Source organism: Humulus lupulus, chromosome 8, assembly GCF_963169125.1.
Source record: "Humulus lupulus chromosome 8, drHumLupu1.1, whole genome shotgun sequence".
NCBI lineage: Eukaryota > Viridiplantae > Streptophyta > Magnoliopsida > Rosales > Cannabaceae > Humulus > Humulus lupulus.
This window is the reverse complement of record NC_084800.1, coordinates 123,118,468-123,132,606: the sequence shown is the minus strand read 5'-3', so window position 1 is coordinate 123,132,606 and position 14,139 is coordinate 123,118,468.

The window sequence follows — 14,139 nt, the reverse complement described above, 5'->3', positions numbered from 1 at the left end:
CCCAATTTTGATGAACAAAAAATTGAATATAATAACACAGTTATTAGGCATAATGATTGTATTTTTGTTCTGAATTGTTAGTTTGGTGAATTACTTGTGATTATAGTTCAAAACAATTTGATCAATATCAAGTTTAGGGGTCTATTTGAACCATTTTATAAAATATGAGACCTAAAAAGTAATTTGTCAGAACATAGAGTCTAATAACATGTAATGAAACAAAACACAAGATCTAAACAAATTATAAACCCTTTAATTCATAATGGGATGTCAAGTTGGATCATCTGAAGAAAGATATGATTTGGATATATACTATTTTCTATTGTTGGTATTCAATTTGGCACTTTTGTAAATAAAATAATTACTAATGTTTTTTCTTGGGAAGTTTTCACAAAGAGCTCATTTTTATGTTATTAATATTTCAATTTTACATTCTTATAAAAAATAAAATTATTAAAAAAATACAATATCAATTTTCTTTCCAAATTTTTTACTTGCTTTTCAAAAACCAATTAACAGCTATAAATTTTATTTGATGCTACTATTTTTAGTTATTGTTATGCAAACTATTCAAATTTCACATTCCAGTAATTAACTTCAAGAACATCCACACACACTTATCTCTGAATCACATACACACTCAAGTACACAATGTTTACGTGGTTCAACTAGGATCTATGTGGCCCTAATCTACTCCATGGGGGAAACCAGCTCTCTTAGTTTTTGTTAATGATAGAACTATGTTACATTAAGTTAATTTACAAATGAGTTTAATGTCTTTTATAGATAGGCTATTAGACTTGGTCTAATAACTAACTAACCCGAATCGGCATACTAATCTCAGATGTCCAAACCGATTGGTGCATATATAATATAACAAGCACGTTAAGCGGTCATTAATAGTCAATATACATCACAATTCTCCACCTTGACTGATAATGTACATATCAAATTAGCTAGTGTTTACCCAGTATTTTGGAAACTAGAATTTTAAAAGATAAGATAGCTTAGAAAGAAAGGATTAGAAATAATCACACAAGGAATTTTACGTGGTAGGGGCATTAAAGAGCCTTAGTCCACGAGTCTGTTGTATTAAAGCTTAATGAGCTTTAGTAATGGAGTTTTTCTCTGAGTTTGAGCAGAGTATATGCTTACAAGAGAAAATTTTCGACCCTCTCCACAGTGCACAACTGTAAAAATTTATAGGCAGTTGAGTGCTCTGGGTTTGGGCTGGACCAATCCAGGCCCAATAAGGGTATAAACAATATTTGCTCACTGATGGAGGCTTAATACAAAGGAGTTTAATAAATAAAATGCACTAATCAAGGCCCATTGGGCCGGTCGGAGCGTAACCACGCTATAAGACTGACAATAGTACGCAGCATCAGTCTAGCTCGCGTGGGCTTATAAAGAGATACAGGGGGCATGATTTGTCAGAGTGGTGGTAGTATGGTTTTGCAATAACGACGTACATTCCATATGTAACCTCTTCTTCAGGTTAGTTATGGGGAAAAAACTCTGTGTTTCTCGGGTTGATGTCAGTATCGGGGACAACTTATCATGCCCATTGGTCACCTGGTCTGGGTTCGTTTACTAACATCCATCTTCATTTACCAAGACCCTGGTTTGTTTACTAGGATCCAAGTTCGTCTACTGTCGTCCCGATCCATTTTTAGACTTGACGACACAATATCCTTATCGCACCTCGGACAACACCATATGAGGGGTCCGGGAAGATGAAACATGCCAACCTCACGGTCTCGGCTTTCATTTCGGGATAACGCTTGGGATTTACCGATATTTGGGTCGTCGAGACTCACTCCTTCCTCGTCTATTGGGCTCGATCTGGGCCTTAAGTCCCTTCAGAGTGGCCCACGGACTAAATGTGTGGATCCGCGAATGGAGGGAAGATACGGGGTTAACAACTAGCTACTATGAGAGATGAATCCTGGACACTGTGCTTCATTCTTTAGTGATTGATAGCAAGCTTAGACTATGTCTAAACTTTAATGTTGATAGTGCCATGGTGAGTAGTTCAACTAGATTATCTTCAGTCCAAGCTTTATTGAGCGTCACTTTTCCTTCTGAGATCATGTTTGCGATAAAATGAAGTTTACATCTATATGTTTGGTACGCTTATGAAATACTTGTTTCTTGCTGAGTTGTAGAGAACTTTGACTATCACAATAAATTGTAATGGACTTCTGATCTAGCCCAAATTCTCTTGTTATACCTTTCAAGCATAAAGCTTCTTTTACTTTCAGCAATTTCATTTTGCTGTGGAGTGTATGGTGCAGTGCATTTATGTATAATGTCATGTTTTACACAAAACACATTGAAATCATTTGAAAAGTATTCACCACCTCTATCACCTCTAAAAGTCTATATTTTCCTTTCCGATTGATTTTATACATCAGCTTTAAATATTTTAACCGCATTAAATGCCTCATCCATACTCTTAAGTAAATACATATAAGTATACCTAGAGCAATCATCTATAAAAGTCATCAAATATCTATTTCTTTCTCTAGTCAACATGTCATCCAATTCACATAAATCACTATGTATTAAATCTAGAAAGTTTTAACATCTATCAACACTTGGAAAATATTTCTTTACCATTTTAGATTTAACACATAATTCATATTTATCATGCTCATTAACATCACAATTAATTAATCTATATTTAACAACTTTTGTAATTGTGCTATAACCTATATGAGCAAGTTTTTTATGCCACAAAGTAATAGAACTAGAATAAATTACATTACAATATTTAGATGCCATACCATTATTGTCACTATCAAGAGCACAAAGTTTGATCATTCCATCATAACCCTTTCCTAAAAAAGTGCCCAATTTAGTCAAAGTGATTTTACCGAATTCAAACTCTATTTTGATACCGGATTTAGTCAATAGACTTCCACTCATAATCTTTCTAGTCATATCGAGAACATAGAAAATATTAGTTAAGGTCACTTTCTTTCAATTAGTAAAGAACACATCAGTGCAGCCCATTCCAAGTACTTTGGATCTCTTTTCATTTTCTATTTGGACTTCAAGTCCTAACTTTGCACTTTCAAAGATTTGAAAAGTGTTTTATCATAGGTTGCGTGAATGGTGGCACAAGTATCATACCACCATCCTTGCACCTTTCATTGGGTTGGATTAACTTCACTCAAGGTTAAAATGATCTCAACATTAAATGCATTGACCTTAGTATCTTCACTTTCTTTTGCAATGATCTCATCATCAATTGCATTGACATGTTAACCTTCTCTTAAGGTTGCATTAGTCTCATCACTACATGCATGAACTATGTTAATTCTCTTTAAGATTATCATGCATTCCTCATTGAATGCATATTCTCAATTAGGGTTACAATTCATTCCTCATTAATCAAAGTCACAAAGATCTCATTATCAATTAAAGTGACCAAATTAAATTCATTTAGAAGTGCAATGATCTCAACATCAATTGTCTTACCCCTAATGTTATTATGGTTAATTTTACAATTACCATATCTCAGATGATGATCAATAAATTTACAAAAAAAACAAGTATAACAATAACCCTTGAATTGTTCATTAACATTCACCATTGTACTTTTAACATAAACAATAAATTCAAACTCACAAAGATATGACAGCAAACATATTTCATTCAAATTCTTGAAATCTGCACATTTAGATTGAATGAATTTGATGATACCAATCTCCTTAGGCATGCAATCCCATTGATTTGTCTCATCCTATGTTTATGAAGACTTGGAATCCATATCCACATTCATGTAGAGCATATCCAAATAGAAATTTCTTTGATCTTTCATGGTTATGTGTTCAATACAAACCAAATCTTGAAACAATGATTTGAACATTGTAGAAGATAAACAAATTTCCCTCATTGTTGATTATGAAAAACACAAAAATGAAAGCAATTAGAACTAGAGATTTCAATTGTTGGGAATATATGACTTTACACTTTGAAAATAACCAATTAATAATGGAAATAGTTCAATATTTGAAACCCTAATTGCTAATCAAGAACCTTAATCAAAGTATGAATGAAAATCTTGATAATTAAATAACCATGTTCATGATATGAATGTCAATCTTGAATATGAGAAACTAGATTATTAAATGATGATAAGAACTTAGAAACATTTAATCATCAATACTACCAATTAAAACACAATAGAGTAACACAAAACAAAGTTAGGGTTAGAAAGATACAACCTTTGATTTAGAGCAACTTGAATATTCAAACTTGGAGAACTTCTAAAGGTTATACACAGTAAGATTATTATTGTCCAAAATATCTATTCCAATCCTTCCCTTATTGCTTAATGCTTAAACTAAGTAGAATGAGATTTGGGATTTAACAGGCCTTAAAACTCATACAAGTCAATCAAAGCTTGATGAGTTTCTTGGAGAAAACTTTGGTCTTTGAGAGCTAGAGAGAGAGTTGGAAAATATGATCAAGGCTTTACAACTCTAATAACTCATATTTATATTGTAGGCATCATCATTATTCTAAACAATAGGATTAGAGCATTTAAAACACATCATTTGGAACATTTTCCATAACTGTATGACCCTACAAGAACGCCTAGGCGATGTATCACCTGCATGTAGGCAATGTATGATGCTTCGTCTGCTGGGCTTTTGAAGCCCTTCGCATTTTGGCGATGCTACGCCACATAGGGGGTGCGTATCTCCACCCCCTCGAACTTTGTACCCCTCGTGTAACACCCTGATAGTAAGGCTTGTTACACCGTGTGTTAAAAATAGTGCTTAACTCGTTAAGCGATTCATTTGGACATAAAAGTGCAATTAGGGTTAAACGATGGTTTAAGTATCAAAATTTTTGGCCAAAAAGTTGGAATTTTCATTTAAAAGCTTAAGTAACTACCTGGGATCTCAAACGTTTCAAATACATACAAGTTCATTAAAAAATAAATACAGACTCAGCTGACCTAAGCAACAAAACTTCAACTAACCTCTTATTTCCCAAAATATCTCGACTTTGGCCACCGAGCAGGTTGAGTATGTACACGTCACCCCCATAGCTCTCCAACTCATGGCTGGTCCAGCTTTCCTCTACCCTTACGTGCACCACGAAGCACCCATGAGCTGAGGCCCGACAAGAAAACCCAGCAATCATACATATAAGAAGATAACATTATCATATATTGCATACTCTATAACCACGTCATACTCATACAGACTTTCCAACAACATAACTTCCAAAAATTATACGACTCGTGTCGAGTGGATGGACATTTCCATCTTCATAATGGCTCTGCCACTATTGCGGATCCCAGGTCTGTGTTATGGCCCTGCCACTACGGCGCACATTACACATGTGATGTCGTTAACGGTCTCCCAACCATACATACAATACCAACAATTATAATAACATAAATTCATTCATAATAGACATTCAATTATATCAGCATTATGGCACACTTCCTTGTGTGCCCTACAATTGGGGCACATGCCCTACACTGGGTTCAAGAAATGATTTTCTTATCTCAGGTCCTCTGCGATAGGGTAGTGTGACAATGAGCACGATCCTTTCTTTCTTGAGCCTTGCGGTACCCCTAGTCACAACATAATAATGGATATCCATCAAGGACTAAACCAATTAAAAGTTTCAAAATTGATTCCTAACCTCCAGGACCTCGAATTCTACTAAACTAAGTAGTAGAATCCTTCTCGAGCCCTTAGGTTTGAGTTCCCGAGCTTTAAAACCCCAATTGGCTAAAACTCTTTATTTGGGTCGTGACGCTCCTCAGAGGCGGCGCTACCTTCTTCAAGTTAGAGAGCCTCCTAAGTCCATTTCCTTGACATGCACCGCAACGCAATTGTAATGCCCTACTACCCAGGGACCGTTACACTGTGTATTTTAAATAGTGCTAAACTTGCTAAATAAGTCATTTGGCCATAATCGTGTAGCTAAACATGATTAACAATTTAGAGTTAAAAATTTTGGTCAAAGACACAAACGTTTCACTAAAACGTTTACTGAATACAATGGGATCCCAAAATACATTTAAAAGGTTAATTATGAATAAAAAGTTACAACTAGCTGTCCTAAGCAGAAAAATAAGGTTTAACCCTATGTAACATCCCAAAAATGCTAATAAGGTTTAATGCCTTTATTAGCATGCCCGGAGGGCATAATTGGATGTATGTGTGATTAGTTGGTTAAATGCATGACTATGTGGCATGCATGATATTTATGATGAAATGAATATATTTAAATGCATGTTTATTTGTATTAAATATGCATGTGGGCCCATTCTTGATAGTTGGGGCAAGTTTGTAATATTGGCCCGTCGCGGGCATAAATGTTATTATATGTGAGTAAATGATTGAAACCACATTATTATGTGGATATTTGCAGTATATTGCTTTAGGCGATCCTAGTGAGCGGATTAGCAGAATAGTCACAGCGGGGTCTAATACCCGACTCGGAGCGAGCCTAGGGGTATTTTGGGAAGTTTAATGTATATTTAGGGTTTATTGAGTAATGGGTAAGTATTTGATGATTAAATGGGCATGTCAGGGTTAATTGGGAATTTAAAGGACTACTTGTGGAATTAGCAGGAAATGTGGCAAATGAAGATTTTGGCCATTTAAGGTTAAGGGTATACTTAGGGGGGGTAATATGGTATTTTGCTGACTATTGGATGGATCTTGGCTAGGGCTACAAACTTTGAGAAACAATCAGGAATATCCAAGAGACTCTCTTTCTCTCTTTTATGTGTCTCTCTCTCTCCTCCCTTTTGAAGGCTTGAAGGCTGAAGGAAAACCTTGGGGAAAGCTTAGGCTTAAGCTGGAAAAAAAACTAAAGAAATTACTTAGGAATTTGAAGATGGGAAGCTTGGGAACTGAGGAACTGGAGCTAGGATCACTGAAGGATTTGATCAGGGGCATAGTCTGTAGTTGGAGGTAAGGTTTGTACCCTGTTTTCTTGATGAATTCTGCTATGGTTTAGGTTTTATTGAGGTTTAAACTTTGGGTCTGAATCTGAGTTTTGTTTAGGATATGGGTTAGTTTCTAGTGTAATTATGATAACTATGTTGTGTTATTGTGGATTCTAGACTTGATTTTTCAAGTTTGATTATGGTTAGGGTGTGTTGTTATGGTTTTAGCATGGAGAAAACGTAGAAAATGAACATGGTTTTCTGGGTTCGCGGGGGCGAGCTGTGACCCAGTTCATGGGCGCCGCGACTTGCGTGCCCCAGAAGGCCCAGGGAGGGCTGCTAACAACCCAGTTCATGGGCACCGTAACCCACGTGCCCTAGAAGGCCCAGGGAGGGCTGGTGACATGAGGGCGCGCGACCCTAGCGGGCAAGTCGCGGCTCACCTCCTTCCATATGCAGAGGCTGCGCCTCTAACTTGAGGCGTGCCGGGACCCTCAGGGCTATGTCGTTGCCCGCCTAGACAGCTCTAGCCTAGGTTTGTCTTAAGGCTCGGGGATTAAAACCTAAGCGTTTGGGACGAATTCTACTACCCGGTTTAGTAGGATTCGAGGTCCCGGAGACTAATATTTGATTCCAAAACTTTCAAATGGTTTAGGATCTTATAGTGATCTATTATCGCATTGTGACTAGGTTATACCGCAAAGGCTCAAGGATTAGGGATCGTTCTCGAGGCTGTCATATGCTAGCTCCTCGGGACCTGAGGTAAGAAAACTGCACCCGAGTTGTGATTGGGGCTTAAATAATTTGTATAAATATATTATGAATATGAACATATCTGTAGTTGAGAATATCTGATATGGCATGCTTGTATACGCTGTCATTGATTACTTGCTATGCATTGTACATCTGTGATTATATCTGTTTACAGGCTGGCCTAAGGGTGCCGGAGGCCGATAGCAAGCGTACAGAATGCAGCCAGGCCTAATGGTGCTTGGGTTGGCTATAAAGCCAATGGACTCGACCTAAGGGCATCGGGCCTGGACATTATACAATAAATAAAAGCGTGATTCACGCTTAACTATTTGTATTGAGTGATGAGATTGATTTATACGTTTGATTAAGCTGGACTAGCCATGAGTTGGAGAGCTTCAGGGGTGGTGTGTACATATGCAGCCTGCTCGATCGCCACGGTTGGGATATCTTGGGAGGAACTAGGGTTATACCCTGTTTTTCTGCTTAGGACAGCTAAGCTGTAATCTATTTGTTTTTTTACAAGTTTGTAAACTGATTTTTGGGATCTCGTGTACAAACTTAATATTTTAATGAAAAATAAACATTTTGTTGACCAAATCTTTTATTACTTGACCTTGACTTAGTCATTAGTTACACATTTAACTTCAAACAACTTGTTCAGCAGGTTAAGCACTATTTTAAACACATAGTGTAATGGTCTTGATTATCCAGGGTGTTACACCCTAGTTCTCTTTAAACCCTCGGCCGTGGTGGTCGAGCAGCCACATATATACACATCATCACCTAAGCTCTCCAACTCAAGGATGGTCCAGTTTTCTTTTACCTTTACCTGCACCACATAGCACCCGTGAGCCGAGGCTCAGCAAGAAAACTTAAACATGCTCATAAGCAGTTAATAACATGTCACCAAATCATAATAAGCATGCCTAGCAGTAATAACCCTACTCATGCATGCATACAGGTGCAAATAAATGATTATATAATCATTCTGGCTCAACGCCCTAGGACATGGGACTAATGAGTCACTCTAGGGCCCTTTTCCCTGTCCTCTGTATAACCAGATGTCGAGCTGATCTAGTGTACTCAACACTAGGTTGTCTTCGACCAATAGGTTGGTCAAGCGTATGATGCGCTTCTGGTTAGGCTAGATCATATAGACCAGCACTTAGTGCGCTATTGCCCTGCTTGAGTAATAAGTCAATGCCTTATGACCAGCATTCAGTGTGTTATTATCGTCCTTGTCTAATAAGTCAATGCCTTACCACCAACATTCACCACGCTAATGTCGTCCTTGACTAATAAATCAGTGCCTTTCGACCAGAGCTCAGCGCTATTGGCGCTCTTGACTAAAAAGTCATTTCTTTTCGACCAATGGTTAACGATATTGCTGACCTTGACTGATAAGTCAATGCTAGGATATGTGACTATTAAGTCACCTCAAGTCTCGTAGCCATATCCTCTGTATAAATGTACCTGTCACTGACCAACACTCAACATGCTAAGGTCGCTCTTGACTAATAAGCCAATGCTAGGATATTTGACTATTAAGTCATCTCAGGTCTCTTAGTCATATCCTCTGTATAAGCGTACCTGACGCTTCTGGTTAGCCTAACCAATATGACCAGCACTCAATGCTTTTGCCGCTCTTGACTAATAAGTCAATATTTTTCGACCAGTGCTTAACGACATTACCGACCTTGACTGATAAGTAAATGCTAGGATATGGGACTAATAAGTCACCCTGGGCCCTATTTCCCTATCCTTTGTATAACTAGCCATGGGACTAGTCAAGCGCTTTAGTTTTCTTTGACCATAGGGTCAGACAAGCATATAACTCTTTGTAGATTAGATCTTTTTATCCAGATTTCCGGATAGCAGTTAGATCGACATCCTCGGGGAAGCAGAATTACCAATGTCTTTCACGGTAGGTGACCAGAGCTCGCGGATGGACAGAAAGGCTTCGCCTCTCCCGTTTAGTGTCCGGATTACTCTTCCAAGCAAACACGACACGGAAACTCGTCAACTCTCCCGGACTCCCGAAGGGGTATCCTTCGGGGAAGCCCCTTCCAGGAGAAGCTCTTCGAGTGGTCTCCGCGGAAACAGTTCCGTGCCTCGCACGGAACAAAACCAAGCGGTCGAGTCATGGATGAGGCATATTTGGAATGATATCCACCTGACACAGGATCCCACCTGACACGCCCGTCAGGTCAAAGCCGCACACATCCCAGCACGCCTAAGGGTACCTTTTCGCCTACTGTTCCGCTGACAACTTGGAAAAGACGGCTGACTTTGTGTGTTCCCCATACTTTCACGTAAATATACCCACATAGAGTCTTGTAGCCATGCTACTACAGTAATTGTATCCCCTATTTATGGCTGGTGTAATTAAGACTCATGTACGTAGAGAAAAACCCTAATCCAAAACCCTAGCTATAAAGACCCCTTCATTTTACAAGAAGAGGGACGGCCAACAAATCACATAGCAAGAACTCTACTAAAATCTCTCTAGCTTCATCTTCTTCAAGAGAACCCGAGAGAAACACTGTGAGTGTGTGAAGTTCTTGTACACCAGCCATCTTACTGTAATCCTTTCCAAGTATAATAACATCGACTCGTGGACTAGGGCTTGTTAACGCCTGAACCACGTAAAAACACTGTTTGTTTAGTTACATTTCAGCACTTCTACAGTTCTTATCTTTTTATTATTCTGTTTGTATTCGTTTCCGAAAAACTCGGTAAACATTTTGGTGCTTTCATTGAGAGCTGTAGGAAGTTGTTAGTCAGCTCTCTTTCTGTGTACGTTTTTTGTATTCACTTCGTGCTAAAGAGATGGTGACTACGAGAAAATCCGCGGTTGACAAAAATGCTAGGGTCAACCCCGATACTGTGATGGAAGATGCGGTGCAAAACGAACCCTTGGACTACCAAGGTGAAGACCCGACATCCCGCCAGGATCGGGTTAGTACCGAAGATACGACATACTTAGAAGACGAAGAAGAGTATGTCCAAGACGGTTATTACAAGGACGGCTGCTACTATGAGAAGGACCCAGAACTGGTCCAAGTAGCCGAAGAACTGGAGGTCACCAAAGCCAAGCTTGCTGAGCAGGAGCGCCTCTCCGAAAAAATGCAGCGCATGATGGAGCGCCTCCAAAGCAAGTTCGGACACCTAGGCGACTCGGACGAGGACGCCTCTGTTTTAGGTGGTGCTGATGCCGCTATGCCGGATCCAGCCGCTGCTGGACCATCCAAAGCCGCCCCTAACAAGGGCAAAGAAAAAGTTGGAGAGCCAGTACGCGCTGACGCCCCTGCACCTCCTAAAGGCGTGAATCACCAGGCCGACTGCCCCCCCCGCGCGCAGAAGGTCTCTGGCGCTCCTAAGCCCAGACGTCCTTCAGCCCCAAGGGGGCACTCCGTGCCTAAAGGGCCCGGTGCTAAGGCACCCAGGCCTAGGGGAAGGAACAACCGCCCCAGTGATTCCGTCAACCAGGACGGTCGGGCTGCGAAGTCTCACTCCGAAGATAGTTGGTCCACGGTGGACCTAAGAAGAAGGTTGGAGGCCAAGTATGAAAAGGCCAAAGGAGAAAAGGCCCGGTCTCGCGAAGATGACCTCCGAAATCATATTAATGACAAGCTCCGGGGACGTGACCTCCCGGAGAGTGATACGAAGAGGCTCGAGGAACAGATTGCTGCCTTGACCAAGCTGGTCCAGAAGCAAAGTGGGGCCCTGTCCGACTTTGAGGAGGAAGACCCGGAACCATGTATTCGGAGGATCGCGGAAACGTCCCTCCCGGATAACTTCAAAATGCCTCACATAGAATTATACGATGGGAGGACAGACCCGCGTACCCACCTAGCTAAATACAACAAAATGATGCAAGTGGCGCGTGTCAGTGAGGATGCCAAATGCATGTGCTTCTCACTCACCCTTACCAAGTCCGCGGAGGACTGGTGGAAAAGATTAGCTCCCGGATCAATCCACAGTTGGAAGGAGCTACAGTCCGCATTCAGGAGGCAGTTCATTGCTGCCCGCGACCACGACATGGAGGTTGGTTCCTTAACCAACATCAAGCAGCAACCCAATGAGAACCTCAAAGCTTTCATCCAGAGAATGATGGAAGCTGCTGCTAAGACCAAGGTCAGCGATGACATGAAGCTGATCGCCCTTCAATCGGGCCTTACTGTCGGCTCCCTGCTATGGGGGGAAATGCAAAGGAGACGGGCAGAAACGCTGTCCGAATTCATGTCAAAAGCTCAGGGAATCATCAACCTTGAGGATGCCTACCAGCAGGCCTTTGGAGTTCCCCCAGCTCCAACGCCTTCCGTGACCGCGCCGAGCTTTGCTTCGCAAGCTCCCGCACCAGCTCTCACGCTTCCAGGAGCCCAATTCACTCCAAGTGTGTATGGGCCTTCCGCGTCTGCTCAGACGCCGAGTCAAACCCATTTCTCTGGGTACGGAGCTGTACAGACCGGATGTAGTATCGCTCCTGGCATGCCGCAGCCGCAAGCGGAAGCCCCAGAACGAAATTTGAGCCAATCGCGGAGCAAACGAAGCGAAAGAAACTCCAACCGGGGAGACCATTCAAAGAAACCCCGGAAGGACTATGAGCCCAAGTTCACGGAGTATACCAGTTTGATAGACTCGCGAGAGAATGTCTATCGGGCGACCTGTAATATGGTCAACTACAGGAAGCCCCCGAAAGTGTCTCACGGAGGGAGGCGTCCGCGAGACTCCAATAAGAGGTGTGAGTTCCACGGAGACGTGGGGCACACCACGAACGAGTGCCTTCAGTTGAAGGATGAAATCGAGTCCCTGGCAAGAGCGGGACACCTTGGTCAGTGGGTGAGGATACCCATTATCTATCCCGGACAGGGAGTAGTTCACGGAGCTCCATATTCCCCGGGACAGAGGGGGACCGCTAGCGCTCCTGGAACCAGTCACCCCCAAGCTCCCGGGTCTCAGTTCCCCGCTCTTCCTGCTCCAACCGCTCCGGCACCCATTGCCTTGTTGGCTCCAGGACCTGGCAACCCATATCCGCCCGGCCTTGCTCCGCCACCCGTTGAAGGACACGTAGCCACCATTTCCAGAGGACCGCACCTTGCCGGAAGCACCCGCAACTCCCAGAAGAGGTACTTGAGGGAGTTAGAACACACCGGGGAGATGTGCGCGTTGGTTCAATCACTTGCTCAACGTCCCCGAATGATGGATCTTCCCATCACCTTCACGGAGGACGATGCTCGACATGTGCACTTCCCCCACAACGATCCCCTCGTGGTGGAAGCCCAGATTGCCAATAAGAAGGTCTCACGGATCTTGGTCGATAACGGAAGTTCCGTAAACATCCTCTTCAAAGCGGCCTTTCACGCGATCGGATTAACCGAGACAAACCTGACCCCATGCCCCATCCAGCTTCAAGGGTTCAATGGGGATGCACTCATGCCATTAGGCAAGATTCAACTTCCAGTCACCCTCAGAGGAGAAAGTGACGCCTGTGCCTTCAAGCACTGAACATTCGTGGTGGTCGACTGCCCCACGGCGTATAATGCCATCCTAGGCCGACCGGTCCTAATAGATTGTGGGGCCATAACCTCGATACGCCACTTGTGCTTAAAGTTTTCGTGCGACGATGGGCGTATTGGCACCCTCCGAGGAGACCAACGAAGTGCACGAAGCTGTTATAACGTCTCCGTACGATCCGTTTACACGGTTTAGGAGACGGTTGCTGCCATTCCTTTGACGGAAGAGTTACCAGAGACTGGGGGTGCTCAAGGGGCATGCTTTGACGAACTCGACCCTAGAGTGGGGGTCGAGAGAGTGATAGAACCGATGGAGGAAGTCGAAGAGGTGGTCCTCAACCCAGGAGATCCCACCAAAGTCATTCAGGTGGGGAAAAACCTCCCGTCGGCCGTTCGAGAAAAGATTGTGGCCACTGTAAAGAATAATCAGGATATCCTGGAATGGTGCCACGCTGATATGACAGGGATTAATCCTAATGTTGCGTGCCACGCACTCAACATAGACCCCTCTGCAACTCCAGTTCGCCAAAAGAGGAGGCCGTTAGACCCAGTGAGAGCCGAAGCCGTCAAAGCTGAAGTGGACAAATTGATGTCCATAGGCTTTCTCCAGGAGTCACACTATCCCGTGTGGTTGGCCAACCCAGTTCTGGTCCCGAAACCCGATGGGTCCTGGAGAATGTGCATTGACTTCACGGACCTAAACAAAGCCTGCCCGAAAGATTGTTTCCCTCTTCCGCGAATCGATCAGATGGTAGACGCTACTTCCGGGTACGAACTCTTATCCTTCATGGATGCGTACTGCGGATACAACCAGATCAAGATGCATGTCGCAGACCAGGAACACACTAGCTTCCTCACGGACAAGGGTGTCTACTGTTACGTGGTCATGCCTTTCGGTTTGAAGAATGCTGGGGCGACGTACCAGCGTCTAGTAAACAG